We start from the raw sequence: 8,121 nt of genomic DNA on the forward strand, positions 1-8,121 counted from the left end.
CCAAGTTGCCTCCTCCGCTCCATGATGTCTCCACAAAACCTTTATGAGTGGAATCGTTTTGTTTCTCAAAACTTGTTCCTTTCTGTCGAGAATCTGAACTGGTTCTTCAACATAACTCAAATCTTCTTTTAATTCAACTGGTTGATCTTGCAACACATGCGATGGATCTGGTATATATTTTCTTAACATGGATACATGGAAAACATCATGTATTCATGCAAGTTCTATTGGCAACTCAAGTCTATACGCTGCTGGTCCCACTCGTTCCGTTATCTGATATGGCCCAATATATCTAGGACTTAACTTACCTTTTCTTCCGAAACGAATAACACCTCGCCATGGAGATAATTTCAAGAAAACTTGATCTCCAACTTGGAATTCTAGGTTTCTTCGTAGCTTATCCGCATAACTTTTCTGTCGATCTTGGGCTTTCCTCAGATTTTCTCTGATCAACTTAATATTGTTTGTCGTAATCTGAACCAACTCAGGACCTACTAACTTCCGCTCTCCCACTTCATTCCAGCACACAGGAGTTCTGCATGGTCTCCCGTATAAGGCTTCATATGGTGCCATACTGATACTAGACTGATAGTTATTATTATAAGCAAACTCCATAAGTGGCAAGTGGGTATCCCAACTTCCTTTAAGTTGTAGGACACATGCTCTCAACATGTCCTCTAAAGTTTGGATGGTCCTCTCGGACTGACCATCTGTTTGGGGATGAAATGATGTACTAAACTTTAGCCCTGTTCCCATTGCTTTCTGTAAACTAGGCCAAAATTTAGAAGTAAACCTCGGATCCCTATCTGAAACTATGGACACTGGTACTCCATACTGACTCACAATCTTATCAACATATAATCTCGCTAGCTGGTCTAACGTAGATGTCATTTTAATCGGTATAAATCGTGTCGTCTTGGTGAGTCTGTCTACTATTACCCATATACCATCATGTCCACTGGATGTACGAGGTAATCCAAATAGAAAATCCATAGTAATATGCTCCCATTTCCACTCTGGCACTGGCAAAGGATTAAGAAATCCTCCTGGCCTCTGTCTTACTGGTTTAACCTGTTGACAAATCAAACATCTATCAACATATTCAGCTATCTCTTGCTTCATTCCAGACCACCAATAAGTCTTCTTTAAAGTTCTGTACATCTTGGTGCTACCTGGATGCATAGCGTAAGCTGAACTGTGAGCTTCTTCTAGAATAGCATTCTTAAGCTCACTGATATTCGGAACACATAATCTTCCTTGTTTAACAATGGCTCCATCTGTTCTCAGCTCAAACTCTACCTCTAAGCCTTTCTTGGATTTCTCAAACTTCTTCTGTAAATTACTGTCTTCTGACTGTCTTCTTACAATCTCAGTTACTAGAGAAGACCGAATCTGAAATTGAGCTAAGAGACTTCCTGAATCCTCTGTAGTTACTACTGCCTTGGAACCTCTTAACTCATTCAACAAAGCTACTCGAATACCACACAAGGCACTCTTTGGAAGTCTTGACTTCCTACTTAATGCATCTGCTACTACGTTGGCCTTACCTGGATGATACTCTATAGTACAATCATAATCTTTAATCAGTTCTAGCCATCGCCTTTGTCTCAGATTTAGCTCTTTTTGATAAAAAATATACTTCAGACTTTTATGATCTGTGAAAATATGGCACTTTTCCCCGAACAAATAGTGTCTCCAGATTTTTAGTGCTAAAACAACTGCTGCTAGCTCAAGATCATAGGTAGGGTAATTACACTCATGCTCCTTCAACTGCCTTGAAGCATAAGCTATTACATTCTCATCATGCATAAGCACACAACCTAATCCTAGCCTTGAAGCATCACAATAAATCACATAGTCCTTCCCTGTTACAGGAAGTGCCAAAATAGGTGTTGTAACTAGTCTTTTCTTCAATTCCTGAAAACTTTGCTCGCATTTATCTGACCACTCAAACTTAACATTCTTCCTTGTCAAAGCGGTCAAAGGCAATGCCAATCGAGAGAAATCCTCAATAAAACGCCTATAGTATCCTGCCAAACCCAGGAAACTACGTACTTCTGTCGCACTAATTGGTCTTTCCCAATTGACAACCGCTTCTACTTTTGGTGGATCAACACTAACTCCTTTGCTGAAACTACATGCCCAAAAAATACTACTTGTTCCAACCAGAACTCACATTTGCTGAACTTAGCATATAACTGTTTTTCACGTAGAGTCTGTAGAACAATCCTCAGATGTTCCTCATGAGATTCTCTGTCAACTGAGTAAACTAATATATCATCAATGAACACAATCACAAACTGATCTAAATACCGATGGAAGATCCTGTTCATGAGATCCATGAAAACCGCTGGCGCATTCGTTAAACCGAATGGCATAACTCGAAACTCATAATGCCCATACCTCGTTCTAAATGATGTCTTAGCAATATCTGATTCTCTAACCTTCAACTGGTGGTATCCTGACCTTAAGTCAATCTTAGAGAACAACGCTGCTCCCCTTAGTTGATCAAATAAGTCATCGATGCGTGGTAAAGGATACTTGTTACGTATTGTAACCTTGTTTAACTGTCTATAATCAATACATAATCTAAGGGTACCATCTTTCTTTTTCACAAAAAGCACTGGTGCTCCCCACGGCGAAACACTAGGCCTGATGTATCCCTTGTCAACTAGTTCTTGTAACTGCATCTTCAATTCTTTTAGCTCGCTTGGAACCATTCTATACGGGGCCTGTGAAATAGGTGCTGGTCCTGGTAATAATTCAATGGTGAACTCAATCTCTCTATCAGGTGGCAAACCTGACAGATCATCTGGAAATACATCAAGAAACTCTTTCACCACAGGAACATCTTCTGGCTTTAGTTTTTCTCTCTGCACTACTACGATGTGTGCAAGAAACGTTGTGCAACCCTTCCTCTGTAATTTCTCAGCTTTCAAAACTGAGATTAAACTTCTAGAAACGGCCTTCCTCATACCTCTAAAAACCACTTCAGCAAAGCCTGGTTTTCTGAAAACCACTTCCTTCCTATGGCAATCCATAGATGCATAATGAGCAAATAAGAAATCCATTCCCAAAATTACATCTAACCTCTGCAACTCTAGTGGTAGCAAGTCCACTAGAAAACTGATACCTTCTACTAAAACTTCACAATTACGTAACACCTCATTAACAAGTAAAACGTCACAAACTGGAGTGTATATAGCTAACCCCTCAGATAAAGGCTCTAGCATCCTATTCAACTTTGTCAGAAATATACTAGAAACAAAGGAATGCGTAGCACCTGGATCAAATAAAACATCAGCAGGTACATTACAAATAAGAATCGTACCAGTAATAACGTCTGGTGCGTCCTCTGCTTCTTGTTGAGTCATAGCATAGACTTTTCCCTGTTGCCTCGGTCTTCCAACATCTCCCTTTTGCCTTGCACCACTGGTGCCCTCTGTTGGAACCACTGAAACTCTCGATTGCTCAACTGTCTGGGACCCAACTCCCTGATCTCTCTGAACTGTCATGTTCAACTGCGGACAATCTTTCTTGAAATGTCCTGGCTGTCTGCACTGGTAACATGCACCGGCACCTACCAAACACTGACCCCAATGGTTCCTGCCACAACTCGTGCATGGTATTCGCCTGACGGTACTAGCAATGGACTCCTGACCTGGTTGCGATCTTACTGTTGATCTAATGGGTTGACTAGGTATTCTCTGGCTCTGTCTCTGAAAAACACTACCATAACTCACGTTCCTCGATGCTTGGCCTCCAGAGCGATTCTTAAAATCTTGACGGCTTGAAATATTTATCCCAGGCGTGAACCTCCGCTGCTCACGTCCTCTAAATCCACTAGCTGTTGAAGTCCCACGACTAAGCTCCACTGTCGATTTCTCTTTTGTTATACTCTGCTCCACACGAAGGGCAGTCTCCACTAACTGAGAGAAATTCGTCCACTTAGCAATGGCTGTAACTGGGGTACGTATTTCAAAACGCAACCCTCTTTCAAACCTTCGGCACCTGTCACTCTTAGAGGCTATAATAACGTCAGCATACCGTGAAAGCTCGGTTCCTCTCATACTCAGCCACTGAAAGTGATCCTTGTTTCAACCCCAGAAATTCATCCCTCTTGGCTTCGCAGTATGTGCTGGGATAATACTTATCTTCGAATATGCCTCTAAAAGTCTGCCAGTCTAAAGCACGTGCATCACTGCGTCTTGCTAATATAGATTTCCACCATCCTTCAGCCTCTTTTTGCAACAAAAATGTGCCCAATCTAACCTTTCGCTCCTCAGGACAATTCATCACATCAAAACACTTTTCAAGCATATTCAACCAGTTCTCTGCATCAGCTGGATCTGTGGAACCTTCAAACACTGTAGCCCCTAACTTCTTCAGCCGTTCAATTCCGTATGCCTTTTCTGGATCACTAGGCTCTGCTCTATCTAGCCTTCCTATTTCCTGTGTTGTTCTCGCAAACTGCTCGTTTCCTGCACCACCTCGAACTCCTAGGGTACTAGATTCCCCTATAGATGGACCTTGGGTAGGACCTTGCATCCCGTCCTGATTCTGCCGGCGTCGTCTACCAGTACGTGGTGGCATGACTCCTATAATATGTCAACACATTAGACATACTATAAATACTTAACTCAAATGCATGATACTAAATGTCTACTCACGTATTAATAATAATTGGACTCACTTCTACCCTTACCTAGACCATACTCCACTAGTTCCCTTTAAGCTAACTTGACTTTCAATTATTTACTTTCCAGTTTCTTCTTAGAGCTAACCGCTCTACCTTAATTCCCATGGAGCAAACTGCTCTGATACCAAGTTGTCACACCCCCTCCCGGACTACCTGCTACCTTAGACCGAAAGATGGTGTGAAGCTGACGAACAACGTTTTTCTGTACCTCTATCTGTCGACTCTGCTTAAAACTTTCATGTGATGAACTTGCCAATCTAGTATATAAACTATTGTACATGCCACAAAACACAGCGGATCCTAGGCTAGTCAAACACAGCTAGTCAAACACATACATGAAGTGTACCTCAAAATTTACCGATTTCACGAGTAAACCTAAAGACACCTTAATCAAAGTATAACCAACAAAATTTACACAACTACAGCTCCTAAAGCTTATACAAACTGTGGAGTATCTATAACATACAAGGGTGTGAATACATCACAACACAACAGACTTTATGCCCAACTCAAAACACGTACTGGCAATCGATAATGAAGCTTCCGCAGACTAAGGCAGTCTATCAGGCACCGGGAAGTCGATCTCTACCTGGAAAATGGGTAAAACATTTTGGAAAGGGTGAGCTATGAAGCTCAGTGAGTGACTCAGTTTAAAACTATGAATTTAAAGATAAGAGCACGTGAAAACTTTACACATATAAATCTGTTTATACAAGTCGTGGGGCCCGCCCAGCACTCACGACAGCATCGTTGTTACGGAGTACACTCAACGTCAACAACGAAATCTAACCAGTGTGCACACGGTAATCTCTAGCCTCAGGCTCAAGATCTCAGTCATGTAGTTAATGAAAATTTCATAAATCATCATAAAATATTAAAACATGCCTGCTTATAAATTTTACACAAAGCTCGAACTTTACTCAGCTCTTTCGTGGAAAATTGTAGTTCTTAAAACAAAACTTCATACTAATTCATGCTTTGCTTAAAATATTGTGGTTTAAATACTTTCCAAACATTTAATATCTACGTGCTAGCATAAATTTCCTTAAGAAATCTAGTCTCCAAATGTATACTTGAAAATAGTCATGAAATTCAAATACCTTTCATGGCTTCGTAAATAAACATTTATCGCATTCAATCATAATAACAGTTATGGAAAATATTTCAAAGTTGGTTTTGTCACTCACAGTCTTGGGCTAGATCCTTGGTCTATAAGCTCGGTTTAATTCTTATCGGCCTACCAACAACCCAACTGAGTATTAAAACCCTAAACATTCTGGTTTCCTAAAGATATACATAACATGTCGCACCAAAGATGACGCTCACGAAAACAAAGCTTAAGAAATAAAATCCTATTTCAATAATTCTCTAAAATTTCCAGATTTCTAACATAAACTTCAAAGGACTATAACTTTCTCAATACTTAACCAAAATGAGTGTTCTTTATATCAAACTCTTCATTTTGAGATCCTCTAAAACTTACATGAAGACATATAAATCTGATTCCCCGTGCATAAACACATATAACCCTCAAAACAGAACCACTTTCAGAATCGCGCGCACACGACCTCTTTAACTTGTTCCTACAATTTAACCAATTTTTAGTCGTTTTTGGTTTATAATGTCTTCATGAAAGTTTTAGTAAATTGAATAAGCTTTCCAAACATACCAAATAGAGATTCTAACTTCACCGATACACTCTGAAATACAAGAAAAACCAGAGACCTCCTGATTTCGAGTGAAAACCAACTGCCCTGTTTTCTTCATCAAAAAGCACCAAATGAATATCCGAATTTGCTCCAACGTTCTTCATAAAGTTTGTTTAAAAACGAGTTAACTTTCAGTAAATGTAAATCTCACCTCTTAATTCCTTTTGAAGAGTTCAAACCGAATTAAAAACCAGTGATGTGCAGAATGAACTAAAATTCAGCCATTGATACACTTTGCTTGAGTTCTCCTCCTCTTCTTCAACCTAAAAATTCTAGTAAAATTTCTCTTCTTCTTCCAAACTCTCTCTTAGAAGTTCTCTGCAAATTGAAGAAGGAAAAAGAAAAAAAATAAAGGGAACTTGGATGTCTTCAAACTCTTGGCGGTGAAGGGAAGAGAAGAAGAAGAAGAAAAGAGAAAATGAAATTTTCTTCTCCTTTTCTTCTTTTTGTCCTTTCTTTTCTTTCTTTTCTTTAATTAATTTAATAAAACTATTTAATATATAAATATATATATTTATATTTACACTTAATTTCCATTTTCTTTTTCTTTTTTTTTCACATTTAAAGAAATTAAACCAAGAAAATATCGGGTTTACATAAACAAGGTTACAATACGTAACAAGTATCCTTTACCACGCATCGATGACTTATTTGATCAACTAAGGGGAGCAGCGTTGTTCTCTAAGATTGACTTAAGGTCAGGATACCACCAGTTGAAGGTTAGAGTATCAGATATTGCCGAGACAGCATTTAGAACGAGGTATGGGCATTATGAGTTTCGAGTTATGCCATTCGGGTTAACGAATGCGCCAGCGGTTTTCATGGATCTTATGAACAGGATCTTCCATCGGTATTTAGATCGGTTTGTGATTGTGTTCATTGATGATATATTAGTTTACTCAGTTGACAGAGAATCTCATGAGGAACATCTGAGGATTGTTCTACAGACTCTACGTGAAAAACAGTTATATGCTAAGTTCAGCAAATGTGAGTTCTGGTTGGAACAAGTAGTATTTTTGGGGCATGTAGTTTCAGCAAAAGGAGTTAGTGTCGATCCACAAAAAGTAGAAGCAATTGTCAATTGGGAAAGACCAAGTAGTGCCACAGAAGTACGTAGTTTCCTGGGTTTGGCAGGATACTATAGGCGTTTTATTGAGGATTTCTCTCGATTGGCATTGCCTTTGACCGCTTTGACAAGGAAGAATGTTAAGTTTGAGTGGTCAGATAAATGCGAGCAAAGTTTTCAGGAATTGAAGAAAAGACTAGTTACAGCACCTATTTTGGCACTTCCTGTAACAGGGAAGGACTATGTGATTTATTGTGATGCTTCAAGGCTAGGATTAGGTTGTGTGCTTATGCAATATGGGAATGTAATAGCTTATGCTTCAAGGCAGTTGAAGGAGCATGAGTGTAATTACCCTACCCATGATCTTGAGCTAGCAGCAGTTGTTTTAGCACTAAAAATCTGGAGACACTATTTGTTCGGGGAAAAGTGCCATATTTTCACAGATCATAAAAGTGAAGTATATTTTTGATCAAAAAGAGCTAAATCTGAGACAAAGGCGATGGCTAGAACTGATTAAAGATTATGATTGTACTATAGAGTATCATCCAGGTAAGGCCAACGTAGTAGCAGATGCATTAAGTAGGAAGTCAAGACTTCCGAAGAGTGCCTTGTGTGGTATTCGAGTAGCTTTGTTGAATGAGTTAAGA

This window comes from Cucumis melo, chromosome 7, assembly GCF_025177605.1.
Source record: "Cucumis melo cultivar AY chromosome 7, USDA_Cmelo_AY_1.0, whole genome shotgun sequence".
NCBI lineage: Eukaryota > Viridiplantae > Streptophyta > Magnoliopsida > Cucurbitales > Cucurbitaceae > Cucumis > Cucumis melo.